Here is a 14,640-nt window from a genome sequence, read left to right as displayed (position 1 = left end):
AGGTTCGATTTCTCTCTGTAGGTCCCTGTCTGATTCAGGTTCGATTTCTCTCTGTAGATCCCTGTCTGATTCAGGTTCGATTTCTCTCTGTAGATCCCTGTCTGATTCAGGTTCGATTTCTCTCTGTAGGTCCCTGTCTGATTCAGGTTCGATTTCTCTCTGTAGATCCCTGTTTGATTCAGGTGCGATTTCTCTCTGTAGGTCCCTGTTTGATTCAGGCTGGATTTCTCTCTGCAGATCCCTGTTTGATTCAGGTGCGATTTCTCTCTGTAGGTCCCTGTTTGATTCAGGCTGGATTTCTCTCTGCAGATCCCTGTCTGATTCAGGTGCGATTTCTCTCTGTAGATCCCTGTTTGATTCAGGTTCGATTTCTCTCTGTAGATCCCTGTCTGATTCAGGTTCGATTTCTCTCTGTAGATCCCTGTTTGATTCAGGTTCGATTTCTCTTTGTAGATCCCTGTCTGATTCAGGCTGGATTTCTCTCTGTAGATCCCTGTCTGATTCAGGTTCGATTTCTCTCTGTAGATCCCTGTTTGATTCAGGTGCAATTTCTCTCTGTAGATCCCTGTCTGATTCAGGTTCAATTTCTCTCTGTAGATCCCTGTTTGATTCAGGTACAATTTCTCTCTGTAGGTCCCTGTTTGATTCAGGCTGGATTTCTCTCTGTGGATCCCTGTTTGATTCAGGTTCGATTTCTCTCTGTAGATCCCTGTTTGATTCAGGTGCAATTTCTCTCTGTAGGTCCCTGTTTGATTCAGGCTGGATTTCTCTCTGTAGATCCCTGTCTGATTCAGGTGCAATTTCTCTCTGTAGGTCCCTGTTTGATTCAGGTTCGATTTCTCTCTGTAGATCCCTGTTTGATTCAGGTGCAATTTCTCTCTGTAGGTCCCTGTTTGATTCAGGCTGGATTTCTCTCTGTAGATCCCTGTCTGATTCAGGTGCAATTTCTCTCTGTAGATCCCTGTCTGATTCAGGTGCAATTTCTCTCTGTAGGTCCCTGTTTGATTCAGGCTGGATTTCTCTCTGTAGATCCCTGTTTGATTCAGGTGCAATTTCTCTCTGTAGGTCCCTGTTTGATTCAGGTTCGATTTCTCTCTGTAGATCCCTGTCTGATTCAGGTGCAATTTCTCTCTGTAGATCCCTGTCTGATTCAGGTGCAATTTCTCTCTGTAGGTCCCTGTTTGATTCAGGTGCAATTTCTCTCTGTAGGTCCCTGTTTGATTCAGGTTCGATTTCTCTCTGTAGATCCCTGTCTGATTCAGGTGCAATTTCTCTCTGTAGATCCCTGTCTGATTCAGGTGCAATTTCTCTCTGTAGATCCCTGTTTGATTCAGGTTCGATTTCTCTCTGTAGATCCCTGTCTGATTCAGGTGCAATTTCTCTCTGTAGATCCCTGTCTGATTCAGGTGCAATTTCTCTCTGTAGATCCCTGTCCGATTCAGGTGCAATTTCTCTCTGTAGGTCCCTGTTTGATTCAGGTTCGATTTCTCTCTGTAGATCCCTGTTTGATTCAGGTGCAATTTCTCTCTGTAGGGCCCTGTTTGATTCAGGCTGGATTTCTCTCTGTAGATCCCTGTCTGATTCAGGTGCAATTTCTCTCTGTAGATCCCTGTTTGATTCAGGTTCGATTTCTCTCTGTAGATCCCTGTCTGATTCAGGTTCGATTTCTCTCTGTAGATCCCTGTTTGATTCAGGTTCGATTTCTCTCTGTAGATCCCTGTCTGATTCAGGTTCGATTTCTCTCTGTAGATCCCTGTTTGATTCAGGTTCGATTTCTCTCTGTAGATCCCTGTCTGATTCAGGTTCGATTTCTCTCTGTAGATCCCTGTCTGATTCAGGTTCGATTTCTCTCTGTAGATCCCTGTTTGATTCAGGTGCGATTTCTCTCTGTAGGTCCCTGTTTGATTCAGGTTCGATTTCTCTCTGTAGATCCCTGTTTGATTCAGGTGCAATTTCTCTCTGTAGATCCCTGTTTGATTCAGGTTCGATTTCTCTCTGTAGATCCCTGTCTGATTCAGGTTCGATTTCTCTCTGTAGATCCCTGTCTGATTCAGGTTCGATTTCTCTCTGTAGATCCCTGTTTGATTCAGGTTCGATTTCTCTCTGTAGATCCCTGTTTGATTCAGGTTCGATTTCTCTCTGTAGATCCCTGTCTGATTCAGGTTCGATTTCTCTCTGTAGATCCCTGTCTGATTCAGGTTCGATTTCTCTCTGTAGATCCCTGTCTGATTCAGGTTCGATTTCTCTCTGTAGATCCCTGTTTGATTCAGGTGCAATTTCTCTCTGCAGATCCCTGTTTGATTCAGGTGCAATTTCTCTCTGTAGATCCCTGTTTGATTCAGGTTCGATTTCTCTCTGTAGATCCCTGTTTGATTCAGGTTCGATTTCTCTCTGTAGATCCTTGTTTGATTCAGGTGCGATTTCTCTCTGTAGATCCCTGTTTGATTCTGGCTGGATTTCTCTCTGTAGATCCCTGTCTGATTCAGGATCGATTTCTCTCTGTAGATCCCTGTCTGATTCAGGTTCGGTTTCTCTCTGTAGATCCCTGTTTGATTCAGGTGCAATTTCTCTCTGTAGATCCCTGTTTGATTCAGGTTCGATTTCTCTCTGTAGATCCCTGTTTGATTCAGGTTCGATTTCTCTCTGTAGATCCTTGTTTGATTCAGGTGCGATTTCTCTCTGTAGATCCCTGTTTGATTCAGGCTGGATTTCTCTCTGTAGATCCCTGTCTGATTCAGGTTCGATTTCTGTAGATCCCTGTCTGATTCAGGTTCGGTTTCTCTCAGTAGATCCCTGTTTGATTCAGGTTCGATTTCTCTCTGTCGATCCCAGTCTGATTCAGGTTCGATTTCTCTCTATAGATCCCTGTCTGATTCAGGTTCGATTTCTCTCTGTAGATCCCTGTTTGATTCAGGTGCAATTTCTCTCTGTAGATCCCTGTCTGATTCAGGTTCAATTTCTCTCTGTAGATCCCTGTTTGATTCAGGTGCAATTTCTCTCTGTAGATCCCTGTTTGATTCAGGCTGGTTTTCTCTCTGTAGATCCCTGTCTGATTCAGGTTCGATTTCTCTCTGTAGATCCCTGTTTGATTCAGGTGCGATTTCTCTCTGTAGATCCCTGTTTGATTCAGGTTCGATTTCTCTCTGTAGATCCCTGTTTGATTCAGGTGCGATTTCTCTCTGTAGATCCCTGTTTGATTCAGGTGCGATTTCTCTCTGTAGATCCCTGTTTGATTCAGGTGCGATTTCTCTCTGTAGATCCCTGTTTGATTCAGGTGCGATTTCTCTCTGTAGATCCCTGTTTGATTCAGGCTGGATTTCTCTCTGTAGATCCCTGTCTGATTCAGGTTCGATTTCTCTCTGCAGATCCCTGTTTGATTCAGGTTCGATTTCTCTCTGCAGATCCATGTCTGATTCAGGCTGGATTTCTCTCTCTAGATCCTTGTCTGATTCAGGTTCGATTTCTCTCTGTAGATCCCTGTCTGATTCAGACTAAAATTTACTCTCTATATCCCTGTCTGATTTAGGTTAGAATTTGGACTGTAGATCTCTGTCCGATTCAGGCTGGATTTCTCTCTGCAGATCCCTGTCTGATTCAGGTTCAATTTCGGACTGTAGATCCTTGTCTGATTCAGGCTGGAGTTCTCTCTGTAGATCCCTGTCTGATTCAGGTTCAATTTCGGACTGTAGATCCTTGTCTGATTCAGGCTGGATTTCTCTCTGCAGATCCCTGTCTGATTCAGGTTCAATTTCGGACTGTAGATCCTTGTCTGATTAAGGCTAAAATTCACTCTGTAGTTCCCTGTCTGATTCAAGTTAGATTTTGGACTGTAGTTCCCTGTTTGACTCTGGTTATATTTCACTCTGTTGATCCCTATCTGACTCAGGTTACATGTGTCTCCAGTATTAATGATGTCTGATTCATGAATGTAGACAAGGTAACCCTCACTGACCCTGTCTCTCCTGGGGTTGACCCCAGACTAAGTAGTGGATCATGGCTCAAGTATTTTCAGTCTAGTTCATCATGGTAGTCACTGAGGGCATTGTTCCTTGCTCTTCATGTGAAGAAGCCATTCAGCCCATCAAGGCATCTTCATGAGCACTTTAAACACCATAGCATAACGGGCCAAGTGCTGGAAAATGGGATTAGAATAGTTAGGTGCTTGATGGCCGGCACAGACATGATGGGCCGAAGGGCCTGTTTCTGTGCGGTATAACTCTATCTCTATGACTCTATCCACGTCCATCTGTTCTATCTTTGGTTCCTTCCCATCACTCCTTGATCTCTTACTTCCAGAAACCACAACTTGCATTTATAGAGCGTCTAAAATGTAGTAAAAAAACATGCTAATGCACTTCATGGGAGCGTGGCCACATAAGGCAATTGGGACCAAAAGCTTGGTCAAAGAGGTAGGTTTTAAGGAGTGTCTTCAAGAAGGAGAGAGAGGGAGAAAGGCGGAGAGGTTTAAGAAGGGAATTGCAGTATTTAGGGTTAGGATTAGGGTTAGGCAACTAAAGACCAATGGTGCAGCGATTAAAATCTGAGATACACAGTGACTCAGTCGCATTAAATTCTTTCTCCTTATTCCTCAGTGATAAAACATCAGACATTGGTGTTAATCTCTGTATAACCCTCGACCCTCCAACAGATATTGCTGCAGTTCCTTTTATAGCCCATCAGTTGCCTCTCGAATCAACTCCTTTCCCTATCCTGTGGGGAAATACATTCTTTTTCCTGCTATCTAATCTTTCTGGGGACCTGTGAATTCTGTTCTTGTGTGCCCCAGTGCTGTGGCTACTGTCCAAGTCACATGGCTGGCTTCCTTCAGGCTTATCTCTACCTTTTACTCTTATGAGTGCCTGTTTTGCATCTTCCTTCAATCTTTGGAGACCCATCTTTGTCACTAAACTTAGAAAATAACAACTGAGATTTTTTTTATGAGCTCTGCCTGTGAACTGGATGGAACAGAAAAATCTGCAGTCCGAATATAATGCCTGTGTTATGAACCTAATGACAATTTTATCTTCTCAACATGCCCTAAGATCCAGCCCCTCTGCCAAAATGAAGGGAGTTAAGTTAGAATTAAAAAAAACACGTAGACAGGCCAGGTCTAGCCCCAGCCTCCTAGGCCTCTGGGCCTAAGCGCGGCTAAACTCCCGAGGCTCTTTCCTGATTGCTTCCTCACTATGGAGCCCACTGTGCTGATGTCACATTGGCCCTGCCCTCTCGCTGGAAGAAAAGGGCAATTTAATCTGAAAACTATCATCTATTTGCTGAGGCTACTATCAAGGTAAACACCCCAAAATCAATTTCCTCTGCTGGTAGAGTCCCGACAAGAGGCCATAACCTTAAAATTAGAGCTAAGGAGTGATGTCAAGAAGCATATCTTCATACAAAGGGTAGTGGAAATCTGGAACTCTCTCCCCCAAGAGGCCGCTGAGGCTGGGGGTTATTTGAAAATGTCAAAACTGAGATTGATAAATGTTTGTTAGGTAAGGGTTGAGGGATATGGAACCAAGGAGTGTAGATAGAGTTAAAATACAGATCAGCCGTGATCTGCTTGAATGGTGGAGTAGGCTTGAGGGGTTTCTGTTCCTATAGGCTTATGTTCCTAACATTTATCCGTCAACCAATATCAATAAAGATAGAAGCTGGAATTTTGCATTGGGCGAGAGGACCCGCCGCCCACTGGCCGAAAAGTCAGTGGCAAGCCAGCCTTCTCCAGGCCTGGGGAGCCAGGCTGGGATTTTCCGCTCCCCAGGCCCTTACTTAGCCTTGGGCGGGACTTCCACCTCCTTGAGGCAGGAAGTCCCACTGAATGGAGCTGCCAGCCAATCAGCGGGCCGGCAGATCTTAGTCCCAGCACCACCATCGGGAGCGGTGGCCACTGTTGGGTCTACACCCAGCCATCGCAAGCCCCGGAAGACAGGTAAGCTTTTAGGTCCTCGCTGGGGACAATTGGTCGGTCTCCGGCGAGGCAAGGCGGGTCGGTTGGCGGGGGGTGCGGGGGGAGTGTTGTGTGTTGGGGGCAGTTGGGGCTTTGGGGGCGGCCCACTATGGGGCACAGGGTGCCCAATCAGGAGGCCCCGCCCCCAGCCCGTAAGAAGGGGGTTCTTGAGGCTTTTGCCATCCGGCTGCTGAGGGTAAAATACCTGCAGCGGCGGGCGGAGGCCCTTAGGTGCCAGTTAATTGGTCACTTAAGGGCCTTGATTGGCCTGGGATGGGTGGGCTGTTTCTCACTGCCGCTGCACCACGTAAAATTGCATCGGGGTGGGCGAGGTGCGGGAACGGCAACCCTGCCTCCCACTCAATTTAACGACCCCATCCCCCCCACCACCCCTGCCCCACACATACCACCTTCCCCACCCCCCCCCCCACCCCCACCATCCCCATTACCAGCCCACTCTTTTGGGGCTGTAAAATTCCAGCGAGATAATCTGGCTAATCATCTCAAAGCTATTTTTGGGACTTAACTGTGTGCAAAAATGGTTGCCTCGTTTCTCCGAATTTTAACAGTGATTATACAACCGGAGGTTGTCAAAGGCAATATATTGTATCTTATGTGTGTGAAAATGTCTAATAATTTGGAGGTAGTGAGTGTGTAACTCTCCAGTATTGCAGGACAGGTTGCTGCAGGATTGATTTATTAGAAACTGCACTGTTTTAAACTTAGCTATGGAATTGATGGTCCAGTTTAACATGTCGGAAGAGCGTATTAACCTCTGACCTCCTGGTATCATCATCGGATGTACAGCACAGAAACAGGCCATTCAGCCCAACTGGGCAATGCCTGTGTTTATTCTACACACGTGCCTCCTCTTACCTTATTTCATCCTCCACTCTCAATGTAACCTTCTATTCCTCATGTGTTTATCGAGCTTCCCTTTAGATTCATCAATGCTGTTCATTGCAACTACTCGCAGTGGGAGTGAGTTCCACATTCTCACCACTCTCTGGATAAAGAACTTTCTCCTGAATTCCCTATTGGATTTGTTAGTGACTATCTTATATTTACAGACCCTAGTTCTGGTCTCCCTCATGAGTGAAAACATCTCTACACCTACTTTATCAGACCCTTTCACAGTCTTGAAGACCTCAATCAAGTCACCTTACTTGAGAAAAGAGGCCCACACTGGTCAATCTTTCCCGACAGTTTTGGTACCATGCTTGTAAATCTTTCTTTGCACTTGAGTGCCTCTGAATTCTTTTTATAATATGGCGGCTACACCTACCGACCGTAGTCAACGAGTATGGCCTAACCAAGGTTCTATACAAGTTTATTAATTATTGCATATTTTTGCATTAACGTTCAATTGCCACAGGCTTTGAACTCAGTCTCTTATCTTCATTCACTGTGCGGCCGACAGTCCTTAGTGTTTTGAGCTCCTCCTGTTCCCGTCACACCTACACTGAGCCTCACTATCATGTTTTATATGGGAGAAACACAAGGAGAATGTTACATTATTGTAGAGTTAATGGTCTGGATGCTGCTCAGTGATCTACATCGAAATATTTTACAAACTAAGGGGTGGGTGGGAGGCCAGTTTTACTGATACAATAATGTTCTTAGTTATATCTTGAATGTTTTTATTGGCTTTAAATAGATAAGAAATAGGAACAAGAACAGGCCGTACGGCCTCTCAAGCCTGCTCCGCCATTCAGTAAGATCATGGCTGATTTTCTACCTCGACTCCTCTTTCCCCCCTGCGGGAAACTTGGGGCTTTGAAACATAGATTTTTGAAGCTGTTTGTACATCTTGATTGCACAACGCCTGGGGAAAAGATAGTCAGAAAAAGACTTTCAGTCCATTAAAGCCCACTCGTCCTGCAGATCGTGCTCCATTTACCTTTCACGCTCCAGCACATGAAGAGAAGAGAGAGACACACACGCACAGAAAAGAGGATAAAACGCAGGAACAAGTGAATTAACCATCGCCTACAGCCCATGAGATGGATGGAGCTTGCAATTTATAACCCAGTTTGCTTTTTGCTTGAGGCAGATGATTGTGGACTGACAATCTCCCACTGAGGATCTTGCCTCGATCGACACTCTGGGCTTTAACAGACACATTAATGTGTGTATCCGACACTATCAGCATTTCTTATTTACAACAAATGTCCATATAATAACACTGAGTTCGAGACCAGCTGAAAGATGAAAGAACCGGTCTTTATAAAGGGCCTTTCAGGACATCTCAAAGTGCTTCACAGTCGTTGAACTTCTTTTCAAGTGTGATCACTGTTGTTTTGTAGGCAAGTGCGGAAGCCAATTTGTGCACAAACAACAACGATATTCTTCTTCTTTGGCCTCCTTGTCTTGAGAGACAATAGGTGAGCGCCTGGAGGTGGTCAATGGTTTGTGAAGCAGCGCCTGGAGTGGCTATAAAGGCCAATTCTAGATATAATGATATAAATGATCAATTAAATAAAAGCAAAATACTGCGGATGCTGGAAATCTGAAACAAAAACAAGAAATGCTGGAACCACTCAGCAGGTTTGGCAGCATCTGTGGAAAGAGAAGCAGAGTTAACATTTCGGGTCAGTGACCCTTCTTCGGAACTGACAAATATTAAAAATGTCACAGGTTATAAGCAAGTGAGGTGGGGGTGGGGCAAGAGATAACAAAGGAGAAGGTGTAGATTGGACAAGGCCACATAGCTGACCAAAAGGTCATGGAGCAAAGGCAAACAATATGTTAATGGTGTGTTGAAAGACAAAGCATTAGTACAGATTAGGTGTGAATACACTGAATATTGAACAGCAGCTAGTGCAAACCTGAAAAAAAACCTGAAAAAAACAGTGGGTAAGCAAACTGAACAAACTAAGATGAAATGAAATAAATGCAAAAAAAAGGTTGTAAAAAATGTAAAAAAAAAAGAAAAAACAACTAAAAATGAAAGTAAAATTGGGGGCTGTCTTGCTCTGAAATTATTGAACTCAATGTTCAGTTCAGAAGGCTGTAGCGTGCCTAATCGGTAAATGAGATGCTGTTCCTCGAGCTTGCCATGATGTTCACTGGAACACTGCAGCAATCCCAGGACAGAGATGTGAGCATGAGAGCAGGGGGGAGTGTTGAAATGGCAAGCAACTGGAAGCTCAGGGTCCTGCTTGCGGACTGAGCGGAGGTGTTCCGCAAAACGGTCACCCAGTCTGCGCTTGGTCTCCCCAATGTAGAGGAGACCACATTGTGAGCAGCGAATACAGTATACTACATTGAAAGAACCTTTTGGTCAGCTATGTGGCCTGGTCCAATCTACACCTTCTCCTTTGTTATCTCTTGCCCCACCCCCACCTCACTTGCTTATAACCTGTGACATTTTTAATATTTGTCAGTTCCGAAGAAGGGTCACTGACCCGAAACGTTAACTCTGCTTCTCTTCCCACAGATGCTGCCAGACCTGCTGAGTGGTTCCAGCATTTCTTGTTTTTATTTATTATAAATGATCAATTAGTCTGTTTTTGATGTCCATTGAGGGATAAATGTTGGTCAGGACACTGGGACAGCACACCTGCTCTTCTTCAAATGGGGATCTTTCCCATCGACAGGAGAGAGCAGATGGGGCTTCAGTTTAACTCATCCAGAAGACAGTTCATGCAGCAATGCATCGCTGGCGGATATTCTACTCAACTCCTGAAGTGAGACTTGACAAGCACAACTTTCTGCCTCAGAGGTAAGAGAGTGCGACCCACTGAACCATGGCTCACAGATTTTATATATACAGCACAGTGGCGCAGTGGTTAGCACCGCAGCCTCACAGCTCCAACGACCCGGGTTCAATTCTGGGTACTGCCTGTGTGGAGTTTGCATGTTCTCCCTGTGACTGCGTGGGTTTTCCGGTGCTCCGGTTTCCTCCCACAGACTTGCAGGTTGATAGGTAAATTGTCCATTATAAATTGCCCCTCGTATAGGTAGGTGGTAGGAGAATTGAGAGGATGTGGTAGGAATGTGGGATTAATGTAGGATTAGTATAAATGGGTGGTTGATGGTCGGCACAGACTTGGTGGGCCGAAGGGCCTGTTTCAGTGCTGTATTTCTAAATAAATAAATAAAATAAATATATATATACACTCTGGGCCTCACAAATATCTGATCAGCCTTATGTGCTCTTACTTTGCTCCAGATTTCCACTTGCTGATGAGCTTTCTCGGAGAGAGAGTGAGGATAAGAACGTACCACAGTCATGTCAGCCTGAGGCTGACAGGAGCCATCGAGGTTTGCATCAGCTCATTCACTCGATCAGTAAAGGCACAGGAGTCAACCGATATAACGCAGAGCTGCCAGAAGTTATTCTGCTTTCAGTTCTGCAGCTGTTGTTCATTGAAATGATTAAAGCAGAGGCTCAGACAGATGGCACCGGCTTGTAAAAAGCCAGAGGAGGTTAGGAGGCTGACGGTTTCACTGAATGTGCCAGCCACGCATTCATGCTCCTGACCAACACATGGCAGTCAGAGTAATTCAGTCTGTTGATCAGATCTCAAAGCTTTCCTTTCCTCTGCAAAGTCCTTGAATGTGTCTCCCATGGCCATCTTTCCCGGAACTCCATGTTAAAATCCAATCAGTCACAAATGACATCCAATGTGACTGTGACAAAGGTAAACTTTCCCACCTCATTCTTCTCGGCCTGTCTGCAGCCTTTGCCACAGTTGACCACACCATCCTCCTCCGACACCTCTCCACTGTCGTCCAGCTGGGTGGGGCTGCTGTCAGCTGGTTCCATTATTATCTATCTAATTGTAGCCAGAGTATCACTTGCAATGGTTTCTCTTCCGGCTCCCGCGCTATTACCTCTGGTACCCCTGAAGGATCTATCCTTGGTCCCCTCCTATTTCTCATCTACACACGACCCCTCAGCACCATCATCTGAAAGCACAGTGTTAGTTTTCACATGACGACATTCAGCTCCAACCCACCACCACTTCTCTCGACTCCTCCATTGTCGCTAAATTATCAAACTGCTTATCCGACATCCAGTACTGGATGAGCGAAAATTTCCTCCAATTAAATATTGGGAAGACTGAAGTCATTGTTTTCAGTCTCTGCTCCAAACTCTGTTCCCTAGCTACCAATTCCATCCCTCTCCCTGGCAATAATCTGAGATTAAGCCAGTCTGTTCACAACCTTGGTGTCACATTTGACCCCAAGATGAGCTTCTGACCTCATATTCGCACCATCACTAAGACTGCCTATTTCCACCTCTATAACATTGCCTGACTTCGCCCCGTCTCAGCTCTTCTGCTGCTGAAACCCTCATTCGTGCCTTCGTTACCTTTAGACTTGACTATTCCAACGCACTCCTGGCTGGTCTCCCACATTCTACTCTCCATAAATTTGAGGTCAACCAAAACTCTGCTGCCTGTGTCTTAACTTGCATCAAGTCCCGTTCCCTTCACCGACTTACACTGGCTCCCGGTCAAGCAATGCCTTGATTTTAAAATTCTCATCCTTGTTTTCAAATCCCTCCATGGCCTCGCCCCTCCCTACCTCTGTAATCACCTCCAGCCCCACAACCCTCCAAGATATCTGCGTTCCTCTAATTCTGACCTCTTGTGTATCCCTGATTTTAATCACTCCATCATTGGTGGCTGTGCCTTCAGTTGCCTAGGCCCCAAGCTCTGGAATACATTCCTTATACCTCTCTGCCTCGTTTCCTCCTTGAAGACACTCCTTAAAACCTACCTCTTCGGCCAAGCTTTTGGTCATTTGACCTAATATCTCCTTTTGTGGCTCGGTGTCGTACTTTGTTATATAATTGTTCCCATAAAGTGCCTTGGGACGTTTCATTAGTTTAAAGGCGCGATAGAAATATAAGTTGTTGTTGTTATTGAGATGTTACAGGAAGAGAATGGAGACATTGCTGGGGTGTGGGGCAGGGATGGGGGTATGAAATTGGTCTTGGGAAGTGGAGAATCGGCTGCCTGTTTCGCACACCGCCATTATCTTTCATAGAGTCATAGAGTTATACAGCACAGAAACAGGCTCTTCGGCCCATCGTGTCTGTGCCGGCCATTAAGCACCTATCTATTCTAATCCCATTTTCCAGCACTTGGCCCGGAACCTTGTATGTGATGGCGTTTCAAGTCCTCATCTAAATACTTCTCAAATGTTGTGAGGTTTCCTGCCTCTACCACCTCTTCTGGCAGTGCATTCCAGATTCCAAACACCTTCTGGATGAAAACATTTTTCCTCAAATCTCCTCTAAACCTCCTTCCCTTTACCTTAAATCTCTGCCCCCTGGTTATTGACCCCTCCGCTAAGGGAAAACGTCTCTTCCTATCTAACCTCTCAATGCCCCTCATAATTTTGTATACCTCAATCATATCTCCCTCAGCCTTCTCTGCTCTAAGGAAAATACCCCCAGCCTTTTCAGTCTCTCTTCATAGCTCCAGCCCAGGCAACATCCTGGTGAATCTCCTCTGCACCCTCTCCAGTGCGATCACATCCTTCCTATAGTGTGGTGCCCAGAACTGTACACAGTACTCCAGCTGTGGCCTAACTAGTGTTTTATACAGCTCCATCATAACCTCCCTGCTCTTATATTCTATGCTTCGGCTAATAAAGGCAAGTATCCCATATGCCTTCCTAACCACCTTATCTACCTGTGCTGCTGCCTTCAGTGATCTATGGACAAGTACACCAAGGTCCCTCTGACCCTCTGTACTTCCTAGGGTCCTACCATCCATTGTATATTCCCTTTCCCAGTAGGTCAAATGAGAAACCACTTTTTGTTCCATGCTGGGGAAAGTGATGGGCAGGAATATACATGGTTATGTTGCACATACAGCACAGAAACAGGCCTTTCAGCCCAACAGGTCCATGCCGGTGTTTATGCTCCACATGAGCCTCCTTCTAGCCTACTTCATCTAACGCCATCAACACATCCTTCTATTCCTGTCGCCCTCACAGTGTTCTTTACCTTCTCCTTAAATACCTCTATGTTATGCACCTCAACTACTACTTGTGGTAGTGAGTTCCACATCCTCATCACTCTCTGGGTAAAGAAGTTTCCCCTGAATTCCCTATTGGTGACTATCTCATGTTTCTGGCCCCTAGTTCTGGTGCCCCCGCAAGTGGAAGCAAGATGTGAGAGTACATGGGAGCTGGCACAGTGTGTGAGATGGAGTGAGGGGATGCAGCTTTATGTCTGGGATTCCACACTGACCCTAGCCATGCTGTGGTGACTCATCCACCTTCTAGAGTCTGTATATATTAGCATTGAGGAGAGTGTGCAAGCAAACAGTCTACTTACCATCTTTGTTGGGGATGGGAGATGTCATGGAGACCCCATCCGGTGTAGAGTTAAAAGGCAGCGAGTGTCATTACACAATGTACTTGCATTAATGCTGGGGATGCTGTGAACCCCTGTAATTCCAGTTCCTGGCTGATCATTGGTTACTTATGGCTATTATCTAGATCTAGTCGATTCCCAGTTGTCAAGAGTTGGTAGCACTCTCCCTTCTGAGCTTGTGGGTTCAAGCCCCACTCCAGGATTTGAGCATATATCCTCGTCAAGCACTTCACGTCACTCCACTTCAGTGGAGTCCTTCATTGATCCAGGAATTACATATGCCCGCCTTGCAATTTGATGCCAATGTGTCTAAATTAGTTCATTGATTGCTCAGTGAAGTCCCGAGCCATGTTGACCAGGGAGGTCCCCGGGTTACTCTTAGTTTAATCTATCTGATATTTAATAATATCAGGGCAGCGCAGTGGCTAGCACTGCAGCCTTATAGCTCCAGACACCCGGGTTCGATTCTGGGTACTGCCTGTGTGGAGTTTGCAAGTTCTCCCTGTGACCGCGTGGGTTTTCGCCGGGTGCTCCGGTTTCCTCCCACAGCCAAAGATTTGCAGGTTAACAGGAGGCCACTCCGCCATCGGCAAATGCTGGCAACCCTGTAAAATTATTCTTAATTATGCAAATCGGCTGCCCACCCCCTTGGAGCGGGATAACATTCCCAGTGGTGGGACAGTGACAGGGAGCTGTCCTGACCCGGCTCCCTGCTGTTTTACTGGCTCCCCAGCCTCCCAGTCCCCCACTCAGGGACCAGTAAACTTCAGCACAGTGAGGATGTAGTGAGGAGAAAGAGTGAGTTAGTTGGCAAATTGGAGCTTAGGAGGAACAAGAGAGGGCAGAATATAATAGCAGAGTACAGAAAGATGATAAAGATTAGGATGGAAAGAGAGCGATCCATGACAAAAATGCATCTTTAAAGAACTTGGTGATGAAGATATTGTTTAATCTGCGCAATTATGAAATTGTAATGATACTCAACTGTTTTAGATGGCTGCAATTAATTTCCTACATCAGCACTAAAACCGATGGCCTCAGTCAGATTTATTAAAATAATCTGTTTAAAGCTTCCATAAATACTGGGCTCAATTCCCATAGCAACTCGTGGGATCCTTTGATAGGAACTGCCAACTAGCCCAGTATGTTGTCAGGCCTGTGCTATGATGACATTGCACAGTAGCCACACTACGATGATTCCAGCAAGGTAGTGGCCCCTCCCAATGCCCTTTGGCAGACAGAGGTTTGCTGAGCCTCTATTCTGAAAGTGCAGTGCCCCCTTTAAGGAAAAGACGAAAAACCTGTAACCATGCGGATGACTGGACCCCACCACCACCCCCGCCCCCCCAACCTG

The 14,640-nt window shown here is 45.7% G+C and overlaps 1 long non-coding RNA gene across 1 annotated transcript in view; it reads left to right on the top strand.

Moving 5' to 3' along the window:
- LOC137384576 (uncharacterized) overlaps positions 1 to 14,640 on the top strand; it is a 34,408-nt gene that overhangs the window by 16,901 nt on the left and 2,867 nt on the right. Inside the window, exon 2 of the long non-coding RNA XR_010977620.1 lies at positions 10,122 to 10,213. This is a non-coding gene — a long non-coding RNA (uncharacterized lncRNA). The remainder of the gene's footprint in view (positions 1 to 10,121; positions 10,214 to 14,640) is intronic.

Source organism: Heterodontus francisci, chromosome 26, assembly GCF_036365525.1.
Source record: "Heterodontus francisci isolate sHetFra1 chromosome 26, sHetFra1.hap1, whole genome shotgun sequence".
In the NCBI taxonomy this organism is placed as follows: domain Eukaryota; kingdom Metazoa; phylum Chordata; class Chondrichthyes; order Heterodontiformes; family Heterodontidae; genus Heterodontus; species Heterodontus francisci.
This window is presented reverse-complemented; position numbering and strand designations above follow the sequence as displayed.